This window comes from Diorhabda carinulata, chromosome 5 (genome assembly GCF_026250575.1).
Source record: "Diorhabda carinulata isolate Delta chromosome 5, icDioCari1.1, whole genome shotgun sequence".
NCBI classification, from domain to species: Eukaryota; Metazoa; Arthropoda; class Insecta; order Coleoptera; family Chrysomelidae; genus Diorhabda; species Diorhabda carinulata.
The window spans coordinates 4,378,387-4,392,079 of NC_079464.1; the positions used below are offsets into that span (position 1 = coordinate 4,378,387).

The 13,693-nt window shown below is 33.6% G+C and overlaps 1 protein-coding gene and 1 long non-coding RNA gene across 2 annotated transcripts in view; one reads left to right on the forward strand and one right to left on the reverse strand.

Annotated features, from left to right (window-relative positions):
• The window catches only part of LOC130894451 (uncharacterized), a 692,198-nt gene that overhangs the window by 363,852 nt on the left and 314,653 nt on the right, over positions 1 to 13,693 (reverse strand). The gene's annotated exons all lie outside the window — the stretch shown is intronic.
• On the forward strand, positions 8,310 to 9,247 carry LOC130894459 (uncharacterized). The gene is made up of 2 exons (XR_009059335.1): positions 8,310 to 8,509; positions 8,624 to 9,247. It is a non-coding gene; the product is annotated as an uncharacterized LOC130894459 (long non-coding RNA).

Here is a 13,693-nt window from a genome sequence, read left to right on the forward strand (position 1 = left end):
CCATAGTTATTTGAAAATACTTTCAGTTCACTTTAACGGAACAAAATGATAATAAATCTTCACAATGACAGCAATATAAGTATGTTGACACTGACAAATTAGAAAGTTGCGCATCATAGGGTGCGCACCAAAAAAGTAACGAGGTCATTCATCGATAGATTTTACTCCTCACATTTTTCTCATACCGATTCTTAAGGAGTAAACTCCAACAATTTGTCGATTGGTTCAATTTATGTAATTTTCTCATTATTTTCATCGACAAGACAATGAAATGGCAGTTTTTGGTTTCATAAATGGGTTTGTTTTCTGAAAAACTGCATTTTCATTGTATTGACGATGAAAATGCTGCAAAAATTACATAAATTGGGCCAATCAACTAATTGTTTTATATGTAAAAGCTTTTCTCTATATCATTTTTCACTTTCTAGTTTTGTTTTAAAAAAATTTTGTGATCTATACTTCAAATACAATAATTTAGTCATAGTCAAGATCACAAAATTCTACTAAAACAAAATTAGGAAGTGAAAGATGGTATAAAGAAAATTTGTGAATACGAGGTGATCGAAAAAGATATCAGTTGCTTGGAAAAAAATTATTATAGTTGGAAAATTGGAGATAATTCATGAAAATTAGGTTTTCTCGAAAACTGTACATTTGATTTGGAAACTAACATTAATTTTTGATTTTAAGAAAAAAAATACATGATATTTCATATATTTTCGTATTCTTTTGATATAAATGTGCATTTTCAATTATTATGTTGAAAAGTCCCGAAAAAATTTGATATGCTTGTATAAAACATTTATTATTTCCGAAACTATTCAAGATATAGATTTATTTTTGACATATGTCTCTGAGCAAACATTTTTCAAAGCGACTGTTTAAATTGGATTTCATCAGTTCCATAATCATAAGATATACAGGGTGTCCCACGACGAGTTAAAACTATCTGTTTATAGCAAACTACTCATAGTAAAATCATGAAAATTTCTACATTTGGGTTTTCTGCGACGATTGTGCGACGTAAATACAATTTGATTCGATTGTTTTTAGACCTTGACAAGGTACAGCAAAATACTTTTTTATTTTTTAGTGCTTGTATCAGAGGGTCAAAATGAAATTTTGACTGCACCTGCATTTATAAAAATTTACAGAAAACATTTAATATCTGGATAACGATAAGGCTTAGGTATAGGAAAAAATACATGAATTTACATTATTTTTCACCCCTGACTGCATTAAAAAAATAGAGTAGAGTAGGGTGGTTCTATTTAAAAAAATAAGGAAATCCAATATTTATGAAGTTAAACTTTGAATACTTTTTATACACACCCTGTATAAAAAAAAATAATTTTTCAGCATAGATTTAAATACGTCTAACCTTGTACAAAGCAATGGAATAGAAACCATTTTCATATCTTTAAGGGTATCCTCGTAAAAAAATAATTTATAAGGGTCTGCAACCGTCAAATTTTTACAAAGAAATTAATAACTCAAAAAGTATGCATTTTTAAAAAAGTTTTCAGGCAAAAGTATATTAAAATTTCACGTAAATTTCAAAAATGTACTAATTAATATACGTCGGTCATCTTTTTAGTTGAAAAGATCGTATCCAAAGAGAAAGAAATTTTCCTAATTTTACTATGAGTATTTTGCTATATACTGATCTTGTCGTGGGACACCCTGTATACAGGGTTAAATTTGGACCAAATTTTTTCTCACAAATATCACAATTTATGTGAATTTATGTGAAATGGCAACGTTTTTATTCAAGAAAATTAGTTGTTCTGAATGTACCAACAATTTTATATCTCGAAATTGGTTAATTTTAAATGGTGTTTTCAAACGAGGAATACGAAAAACATATCAAATGATTTATAAAGTTATTATAGTCAAAAAATTGAGGAAAATAACATGATTTTGCGATTCAAATATCAAATGGGATCTCATTTCACTGGAAATTTAAAAAAATTGTTTAAGATTTTGCTAAATTTCTATATAAAAAGATATAATAGGCACTACGTTTTGCAATACAAACATTCGCACCCTCTGAAGTTTGTAATAGATTATAAATATCACGTCAGTATCCTCAACATACTAATATTGAACCAGCCCATTCAAAAACCTATGAGAGATGTATATATAAAGATCTTAGCTGCCTCCTTTTCCTAAATATATATAAAAATCATGTTCATCCATCTACATCTTTAAAAATTTTGTAAACAGCGTGAAGTGAATGTCAAAACACCCTATATAATATAATATATAAGAAAAAAAAGGTGAGAAAGATAAATAAATAAGAGTAAACACTCGATATAGGAAGGAAACAATCACCGCAAGGTATAGACGTACAAATGGATGAAGGGAAATTGTGAGTTTCCAAATCCCTTCTCTATTAATAATTCAAGAAAATGTCGTACGTTGAACGTTGCAAATTTCGTTTAACACCTTGAAGATTTCTTGTTTAAATATTTATTTACTGGTAGTTCAAATAAAATGAATTACAAGTCGATCAATTTACGTAGAAAGATCTTTCCACGACGTTTAACTTTTTGTTCGATTTGTTAGATTAGTAGTACGGCTTAATATTTTTTTTACTTACGTAATGAGCAATATATTAACAAATATCGATAGGAATTGGTCAGTTTGAGGTTCGTTCCTATCCGAAACCGTCCTTGGTACAGTGACGATTCTGCGCAATGTGTTCCAACCGACTTAGGTATAGTTGGTGAACGGTTCTCTGGACGGACAGAGATTGCGCAGAAAAAAATCGTTTAAATGCTTCAAATGAACGTTCCAAGAACGATCCAAACTAGCAGGCTGGAAGAAACCTCTAGAAACATCACTAACCTAACTTATACTTTCATCAACAATGAAATTTTTAGACTATACTGAAAGTATTTAGATTTTTTGAAATATAAATTTTTATCACTCCATATCATTCCACCCAACGAAATTGATTCGATTCGTATAATTGTGAAAGACGTTGAACAATTAAATGGTCACTAAAATCACAAAACTAAACGCTTAGATAACTGAAGGACTGAACAGAAAAGGATGAGAATCGTACATCGACGAAGTATCAGTAGACAAATAGATTTTACTTCAGTTTTTGATAAGTAATAAACAAATTTTGTCCAATTATTTTATAAATCTGTGGATATTTCATATGTATATGCCTGAATAAAAACAAAAAAACACTTTTTTTTGACTATATCTCTTATAATTCTCATCGTTATTCTTATCTGAGTCCACTGTTGGACTCCGACTGGATTTTAATATACGAAATTTCAATTTTAAAGAAAAATGGTGAAAAATATGTAATGCTCCAAATGCACCATCATATATTACTAGTTTCCCACAATACCAGTCATAAGTATTCTTTATACGTTATCCCTACAACAAATTCGAAGATTTCGAGAAAAACGTTTCCCAGTTTTCTATTCGGACGGACTCCAATTTCTGTAATAACGGCAACACATAAAAATAAAGACCAATGCTATTTACGGAAGCAAAAATAAACGTTCTAGTTCTTAGGCCAGTTATATAAACTTTTTTTTTGTTTCTCCATTTCTTTTTTTATGATTTTGCATGTATCATACTGAACTACATTCAATATATTGTTATACAAATAGCAAAATCATCAGAACAGAACCATGTCATATATTTTCGAGACTAAAAAAGTAGTTTAGTAGTTTGAACAAAACTAAATATGCAGATCAGTCCAAATTCTAGTGAGTGACGGTTTGAGCTCGTTGTGGTTCTGTCTTGCAACTCACTATGCTCAAATTCGGCTTTAACATCAAAAGAACAATAACTATATTCACGATATCGTTAATTGTGACGGCCAAATCATCATTTTCAGTAAATTTCTTCCTTACCAAATCTTCCTAATACTCTTCAAGGAATCGTTGTCATAATGGAAAGATAGATTGTCAATCACGCGATGACCAAAACGTCTTATACTCTCTTATAGTTTTCTCCCTTCAGAATTCCTTTAATTTTCATCAGATCTCCAGTCATAATTCCTCCAAAAAATCCTCTAACCATCAACGAGCTTCTAGTGTGTTTTGTAGTCGGGTTAACACAGAGATCTAACAGATCACTTCTTAAAACTCACACGATCAAGTTTTATGTTCTTTAGAATCTTAATTTTATTTTGAAAACTTGAAAGAGTTTTTTCCACCACCATTCTTCCAAAAAAAAGCTTTTCCAATGTTCTTTTCATTGTACAAGCACCAAAAGGCAAATATTTGGATTCATTGATCTGAGCTACTATATCTGAGTCCGGAGTTGTCAATCATGTTTACTGATCAATACAATTCGTTAATATTCAGCAGTTTTGGTTTTTCGAGGTCGTCCCGAACGTTTTCTATCGCCAAAACTCTTTATGAGTCAACGATACGTCGAGGTATTTTTAATTCGATTGGAATAGTACGATGCGGTAGTTCCAGCCGATACACCCTTGGTTTTTTCCATTTTATAAGTTACAAATTACGTTTACCAATCAATACAATCCGTTAATATTCAGCAGTTTTGGTTTTTCGAGGTCTTCTCAAACGTTTTCTATCGCCAAAGCTCTTTATGAGTCAACGATACGTCGAGGTATTTTTAATTCGATGGCAATAGTACGATGCAGTAGTTCCAGCCGATACACCCTTGGTTTTTTCCATTTTATAACTCACAAATTACGTTTACCAATCAATACAATTCGTTAATATTCAGCAGTTTTGGGTTTTCGATGTCTTCTCAAACGTTTTCTATCGCCAAAGCTCTTTATGAGTCAACGATACGTCGAGGTATTTTTAATTCGATGGCAATAGTACGATGCAGTAGTTCCAGCCGATACACCCTTGGTTTTTTCCATTTTATAAGTTACAAATTACGTTTACCAATCAATACAATCCGTTAATATTCAGCAGTTTTGGTTTTTCGAGGTCTTCTCAAACGTTTTCTATCGCCAAAGCTCTTTATGAGTCAACGATACGTCGAGGTATTTTTAATTCGATGGCAATAGTACGATGCAGTAGTTCCAGCCGATACACCCTTGGTTTTTTCCATTTTATAACTCACAAATTACGTTTACCAATCAATACAATTCGTTAATATTCAGCAGTTTTGGGTTTTCGAGGTCGTTCCGAACGTTTTCTATCGCGAAAGCTCTTTATGAGTCAACGATACGTCGAGGTATTTTTAATTCGATGGCTTGGTACGATGCAGTAGTTCCAGCCGATACACTCTTGGTTTTTTCCATTTTATAAGTTACAAATTACGTTTACCAATCGATACAATCCGTTAATATTCAGCAGTTTTGGTTTTTTGAGGTCGTCCCGAACGTTTTCTATCGCCAAAGCTCTTTATGAGTCAACGATACGTCGAGGTACTTTTAATTCGATGGGAATGTTACGATGCAGTAGTTCCAGCCGATACTTTCCTGGTTTTTTCCATTTTATAAGTTACAAATTACGTTTACCAATCAATACAATTCGTTAATATTCAGCAGTTTTGGTTTTTCGAGGTCGCCCCGAACGTTTTCTATCGCCAAAGCTCTTTATGAGTCAACGATACGTCGAGGTATATTTTTAATTCGGTGGCAATAGTACGATGCAGTAGTTCCAGCCGATACACCCTTGGTTTTTTCCATTTTATAAGTTACAAATTACGTTTACCAATCAATACAATCCGTTAATATTCAGCAGTTTTGGTTTTTCGAGGTCTTCTCAAACGTTTTCTATCGCCAAAGCTCTTTATGAGTCAACGATACGTCGAGGTATTTTTAATTCGATGGCAATAGTACGATGCAGTAGTTCCAGCCGATACACCCTTGGTTTTTTCCATTTTATAAGTTACAAATTACGTTTACCAATCAATACAATCCGTTAATATTCAGCAGTTTTGGTTTTTCGAGGTCTTCTCAAACGTTTTCTATCGCCAAAGCTCTTTATGAGTCAACGATACGTCGAGGTATTTTTAATTCGATGGCAATAGTACGATGCAGTAGTTCCAGCCGATACACCCTTGGTTTTTTCCATTTTATAACTCACAAATTACGTTTACCAATCAATACAATTCGTTAATATTCAGCAGTTTTGGGTTTTCGATGTCTTCTCAAACGTTTTCTATCGCCAAAGCTCTTTATGAGTCAACGATACGTCGAGGTATTTTTAATTCGATGGCAATAGTACGATGCAGTAGTTCCAGCCGATACACCCTTGGTTTTTTCCATTTTATAAGTTACAAATTACGTTTACCAATCAATACAATCCGTTAATATTCAGCAGTTTTGGTTTTTCGAGGTCTTCTCAAACGTTTTCTATCGCCAAAGCTCTTTATGAGTCAACGATACGTCGAGGTATTTTTAATTCGATGGCAATAGTACGATGCAGTAGTTCCAGCCGATACACCCTTGGTTTTTTCCATTTTATAACTCACAAATTACGTTTACCAATCAATACAATTCGTTAATATTCAGCAGTTTTGGGTTTTCGAGGTCGTTCCGAACGTTTTCTATCGCGAAAGCTCTTTATGAGTCAACGATACGTCGAGGTATTTTTAATTCGATGGCTTGGTACGATGCAGTAGTTCCAGCCGATACACTCTTGGTTTTTTCCATTTTATAAGTTACAAATTACGTTTACCAATCGATACAATCCGTTAATATTCAGCAGTTTTGGTTTTTTGAGGTCGTCCCGAACGTTTTCTATCGCCAAAGCTCTTTATGAGTCAACGATACGTCGAGGTACTTTTAATTCGATGGGAATGTTACGATGCAGTAGTTCCAGCCGATACTTTCCTGGTTTTTTCCATTTTATAAGTTACAAATTACGTTTACCAATCAATACAATTCGTTAATATTCAGCAGTTTTGGTTTTTCGAGGTCGCCCCGAACGTTTTCTATCGCCAAAGCTCTTTATGAGTCAACGATACGTCGAGGTATATTTTTAATTCGGTGGCAATAGTACGATGCAGTAGTTCCAGCCGATACACCCTTGGTTTTTTCCATTTTATAAGTTACAAATTACGTTTACCAATCAATACAATTCGTTAATATTCAGCAGTTTTGGTTTTTCGAGGTCGCCCCGAACGTTTTCTATCGCCAAAGCTCTTTATGAGTCAACGATACGTCGAGGTATATTTTTAATTCGATGGCAATAGTACGATGCAGTAGTTCCAGCCGATACATCCTTGGTTTTTTCCATTTTATAAGTTACAAATTACGTTTACCAATCAATACAATTCGTTTATATTCAGCAGTTTTGGTTTTTCGAGGTCGCCCCGAACGTTTTCTATCGCCAAAGCTCTTTATGAGTCAACGATACGTCGAGGTATTTTTAATTCGATAGCAATAGTACGATGCAGTAGTTCCAGCCGATACACCCTTGGTTTTTTCCATTTTATAAGTTACAAATTACGTTTACCAATTAATACAATTCATTAATATTCAGCAGTTTTGGGTTTTCGATGTCTTCTCAAACGTTTTCTATCGCCAAAGCTCTTTATGAGTCAACGATACGTCGAGGTATTTTTAATTCGATAGCAATAGTACGATGCAGTAGTTCCAGCCGATACACCCTTGGTTTTTTCCATTTTATAAGTTACAAATTACGTTTACCAATTAATACAATTCATTAATATTCAGCAGTTTTGGGTTTTCGATGTCTTCTCAAACGTTTTCTATCGCCAAAGCTCTTTATGAGTCAACGATACGTCGAGGTATTTTTAATTCGATGGCAATAGTACGATGCAGTAGTTCCAGCCGATACTTTCCTGGTTTTTTCCATTTTATAAGTTACAAATCTGAATTTGCGAGAAAGAAAATATTGAGAATTGATCAAATTGACAGCTGACCCACCTATCCCAACCTTGACCCTATCCTAACCTCACACTATTTTGTTTTATATAGAGTCAAAGCGGGTGACCATGTTACATTTTGAATCTCAATAAACTGAACATTTTTCAACGTTGGACTTCATCATTTCTTCACAAAGAACCTAGACCCACTGAAAATAACGGAAATTTCATCATTTGCGACCATAAAGTTTTGGATAAATAGTTAGAAGCATCGTCCTGTATAACTGTCTTGTAAATTTGAATTTGACATACTGTATATATTTATTTGATTAGATTTTATTTATCTCACTGGTCTATTAGAGTTATTTACGAGGTATAAAAATAAACGTTCCGATTTTAGTTATTCTTGTCGTGGCGTTCTGTAGTCTATTTTGTAAATTGCCAACTACGCCGTATTCTGGCGAATATCGCGGCGTGGCATGGCGACTGGTTGCTTTCGAGCCCCCGACTCGAGCAAAGATGGCTTCAATAAAAGAGCTACGTGATATTCTAGTGAAACCCTTCACGAATTCCAAGTGGCAACAGGTCTTCCGCAAGATATTTACCAACAACTTCAAGCTCAATATTGAATTTTGAGTTCCGTACGTCTTTATGTGGAATTTAAATCTTTACTTTCGACTAAAATGGTCCGTATTCGTGTCAATATTGATTTTATCAGGTAAATAATTATTTTGATTTTCCATAATCACTTAATGTCGTCTAAATATAATCTAGATCCTTAATTTTTGCATGATCTTGATGTTTTGGAATTACAAAAGTGTTTTTTTTTCAGAGGTTTAGATAAAATTAGTAACCTGTTGACTAATTTTTCTTCAAAACGCTTTCATATTGTTAGCTCTTCCCAATTTTCACCTATTATCTCGAGAGACACTTTTCTAGTTTCCTGAGCTTTTGCTTCGTAATTGGACATCATAAAGTGGAAGGTATCTCTAAAGTAGATAGATTTGTGGAACCAAGAACTGAAAGAGAAAGCGCGCCGACATTTTTAAAAGATGCTATTGACCCGGGAATCACAGCCGAACATCATGATCAAACATAACTAAATTCGGGAAACATTCAATTTAGAATATTGTTGGAATGATTTTACTTTTAGCTTGAGATTCCAAAAATAGAAAGTGTCAAAAAACATTTATCGCAAAGAGTGTGAAGGATATGAAGAAACGATCGAATATCTGCTCTGTTGGGGCTTCTCCTGGATGAAGAAACGACACAGTTTTTAGAAGATAACCGAGATAAAAATACTGGATACTGTGTCGAAGAGGAAAATTCTCTAGTAGTAACATTGTTAAATAGAAATGATCTTCCAGGTTTGGAACTACGTCTAGAAGAATAGAGGTTTTTATCAAGTTCAGTTCTTTGTAACTATATCTAAATAAAAGGTCGTTTGTTAAGCCTTGATGTAGAAAATAGTACTGAAGCATGTCGAGTGTCCTTTGATTTCCCCATGAAATTATTAAAGGCTCTGTATAGTCTAGAAGAATAGAAGTTTGTATCGAAATTTCGATATGAACAGAGATTTCGTTCAGTTCTTTGTAACTATATCTACATCGAAGGACATATGCTGAGCCTTGATGTAGAAAATAGCACTGAAGCATGTCGAGTGTCCTTTGATTTCCCCATGAAATTATTAAAGGCTCTGTATAGTCTAGAAGAATAGAAGTTTGTATCGAAATTTCGATATGAACAGAGATTTCGTTCAGTTCTTTGTAACTATATTTACATCGAAGGACATATGCTGAGCCTTGATGTAGAAAATAGCACTGAAGCATGTCGAGTGTCCTTTGATTTCCCCATGAAATTATTAAAGGCTCTGTATAGTCTAGAAGAATAGAAGTTTGTATCGAAATTTCGATATGAACAGAGATTTCTATCAGTTCTTTGTAACTATATCTAAATCGAAGGACATATGCTGAGCTTTGATGTAGAAAATATCACTGAAGCATGTCGAGTGTCCTTTGATTTCCCCATGAAATTATTGAAGGCTCTGTATAGTCTAGAAGAATAGAAGTTTGTATCGAAATTTCGATATGAACAGAGATTTCGATCAGTTCTTCGTAACTATATCTAAATCGAAGGACATATGCTGAGCCTTGATATAGAAAATAGCACTGAAGCATGTCGAGTGTCCTTTGATTTCCCCATGAAATTATTAAAGGCTCTGTATAGTCTAGAAGAATAGAAGTTTGTATCGAAATTTCGATATGAACAGAGATTTCGATCAGTTCTTTGTAACTATATCTAAATCGAAGGACATATGCTGAGCCTTGATGTAGAAAATAGCACTGAAGCATGTCGAGTGTCCTTTGATTTCCCCATGAAATTATTAAAGGCTCTGTATAGTCTAGAAGAATAGAAGTTTGTATCGAAATTTCGATATGAACAGAGATTTCGTTCAGTTCTTTGTAACTATATCTAAATCGAAGGACATATGCTGAGCTTTGATGTAGAAAATATCACTGAAGCATGTCGAGTGTCCTTTGATTTCCCCATGAAATTATTGAAGGCTCTGTATAGTCTAGAAGAATAGAAGTTTGTATCGAAATTTCGATATGAACAGAGATTTCGATCAGTTCTTTGTAACTATATCTAAATCGAAGGACATATGCTGACCCTTGATGTAGAAAATATCACTGAAGCATGTCGAGTGTCCTTTGATTTCCCCATGAAATTATTAAAGGCTCTGTATAGTCTAGAAGAATAGAAGTTTGTATCGAAATTTCGATATGAACAGAGATTTCGTTCAGTTCTTTGTAACTATATTTACATCGAAGGACATATGCTGAGCCTTGATGTAGAAAATAGCACTGAAGCATGTCGAGTGTCCTTTGATTTCCCCATGAAATTATTGAAGGCTCTGTATAGTCTAGAAGAATAGAAGTTTGTATCGAAATTTCGATATGAACAGAGATTTCGATCAGTTCTTTGTAACTATATCTAAATCGAAGGACATATGCTGACCCTTGATGTAGAAAATATCACTGAAGCATGTCGAGTGTCCTTTGATTTCCCCATGAAATTATTAAAGGCTCTGTATAGTCTAGAAGAATAGAAGTTTGTATCGAAATTTCGATATGAACAGAGATTTCGTTCAGTTCTTTGTAACTATATCTAAATCGAAGGACATATGCTGACCCTTGATGTAGAAAATATCACTGAAGCATGTCGAGTGTCCTTTGATTTCCCCATGAAATTATTAAAGGCTCTGTATAGTCTAGAAAAATAGAAGTTTGTATCGAAATTTCGATATGAACAGAGATTTCGATCAGTTCTTTGTAACTATATCTAAATCGAAGGACATATGCTGAGCCTTGATGTAGAAAATAGCACTGAAGCATGTCGAGTGTCCTTTGATTTCCCCATGAAATTATTAAAGGCTCTGTATAGTCTAGAAGAATAGAAGTTTGTATCGAAATTTCGATATGAACAGAGATTTCGTTCAGTTCTTTGTAACTATATCTAAATCGAAGGACATATGCTGAGCCTTGATGTAGAAAATAGCACTGAAGCATGTCGAGTGTCCTTTGATTTCCCCATGAAATTATTAAAGGCTCTGTATAGTCTAGAAAAATAGAAGTTTGTATCGAAATTTCGATATGAACAGAGATTTCGTTCAGTTCTTTGTAACTATATTTACATCGAAGGACATATGCTGAGCCTTGATGTAGAAAATAGCACTGAAGCATGTCGAGTGTCCTTTGATTTCCCCATGAAATTATTAAAGGCTCTGTATAGTCTAGAAGAATAGAAGTTTGTATCGAAATTTCGATATGAACAGAGATTTCGATCAGTTCTTTGTAACTATATTTACATCGAAGAACATATGTTGAGCCTTGATGTAGACAGTGTTGAGTGTCCATTGATTTCTCTAAGAAATAATCACAATATCTGTGATCCATGCTCTCATGGGAATGCTACTTTATCTACGAATGGGATATATGCAATGTGATACTACAATGTGTACTGGAAATGCTCACAAACAAGCTATGAAAAGGTAAAAACGAATGGTAGGGTGGTTAGGTAGAAAACTGAGTTTCCAAACTTTGGAAAATGAAGGGTATCACAACCGATTCGGTTTATGGTAACCAGTACCAGCTCAACCTAATTTGTCTTTTCTTTGTTCACATTTATATCAATCTTCTGGATATCTTGACCGTGCTTAGTATTTGTAAATAAGACAATTTAACATGCTGATATGGTACACCAAATAATAACTGTTAAAAATTTTGTTATTCAATAGAAATTCCAATATATACAGTTTGGGAAATACGGGACATCAAAGATAAACAGATCTGCAAACGCTTTGCTTCGTCGCTTTCTTCTAAAGAAATTTTGACATTGTACTGATGAATTTTCTTTGAATGTGGTTCATATCGATTCCCAAGCATCTGAACTTGAAGCAACCAAAGATCCTGTATCAGTTTTATCTTAAATTTTTGTATATTTCTTCGTAAAATGAACGCTTTCTGTTGTAAGAAATCGTTCTATCAAACACCAAGATCTATGATCTATTTGGGAATGATATTTGACAAATTTATTTTGTCTGGTTCCTCCTTATAGCTCTGTGTTCCAGTTGTCATAATGCGAATACTGAAACATCGTAATACGTCCCTGGAATAGCTTGTTGATACTAAAATCGATATACGTGCTAGCAGGCAAGGAGTTTCATAAAACAACTTATGTTCGATGGTAATATTAGAAGTCATCCAAACAAGCGTTTCGTTTGGCCGACATGGCGCCGACAATCATCAATACGAGACAACAATCCCCGAAATATTTAACGATTCTTTTGTTTTTTTTTTCCTTTTCATTGGCGTTCTATTTCCTAGATCACGAAAGTAACCGTTATATTAAATTGAGAAATCAAATTTTAAAAGAACCTAACAGTTTATAGTTGAAAACTTTGGCTTGAATAGCTTGGATTAATCCGAATTGAATACGACGCCATTATGGGGAAACGATTTTAATATGAAGGATAGAATTGTGAGTTTTTTTAGTTCCACTATTTATAAACGACGATTCCTAATGATAATCAAAAGTTATCATTAACGAGAAACGAGGAAACTAATACCAAGTATCTACATCATCCCCAGGTTATCATTCAAATATCGTTATACTCTAAATACTGATTTTTTCTGGAACTTGACTCATTTCAAAGTGATATCTAGCGTATACTATATGTTATCGAAAATAAAACTCTGTAGAAAATTGTGAGATCTTTGTAGTACCAAATCGGTTCATTCATTCAATCCCTACTTAAGGGACCTTCTGTGTTAAATTATCACATAATTAGCTAATCTAACAACATCGTAAAGTGACCAAATTCATATCAAAAATCTTGTATATTTAAATAATATAAACTGCAATACATATTATAGTAAATAAGGTTGTTCGCGCTGACGGAATTCTTACAACTTTTTGATGACTTGTAATTTCTTTTTGTACCTGTTTCTTGTACCCTCTACTTTTTTAATACAGTTTTCTTGAAGACCACTCTTTGTCTTATAAGCTTTTCTCGTTTTTCTAGCTAGTCATTATTTTTTTATGTTTCTACATCTCGAACTTCAGCTACAGTTTCTCTCGAAGCCCACCATTGCCTTCTTAGTCTATTGTATTCAGGATTATTGTGTTTTAATAGAGATCTGCAGCTTTCGAAAGTGCTACGAATGCTTGAGCTGATGTGAATACTGCAGAACCGAAAACCATCAGCGTGACGGGATTTTAAAGTACTTGAAACGTATCAATATATTTTGAAATTATCCAAATCAACGTTCGAATTGTTGGCGAATAATTACAGTAAATCGATGATAAGCTTTTCAATCTTAAGTTAGAATAATGGACATCC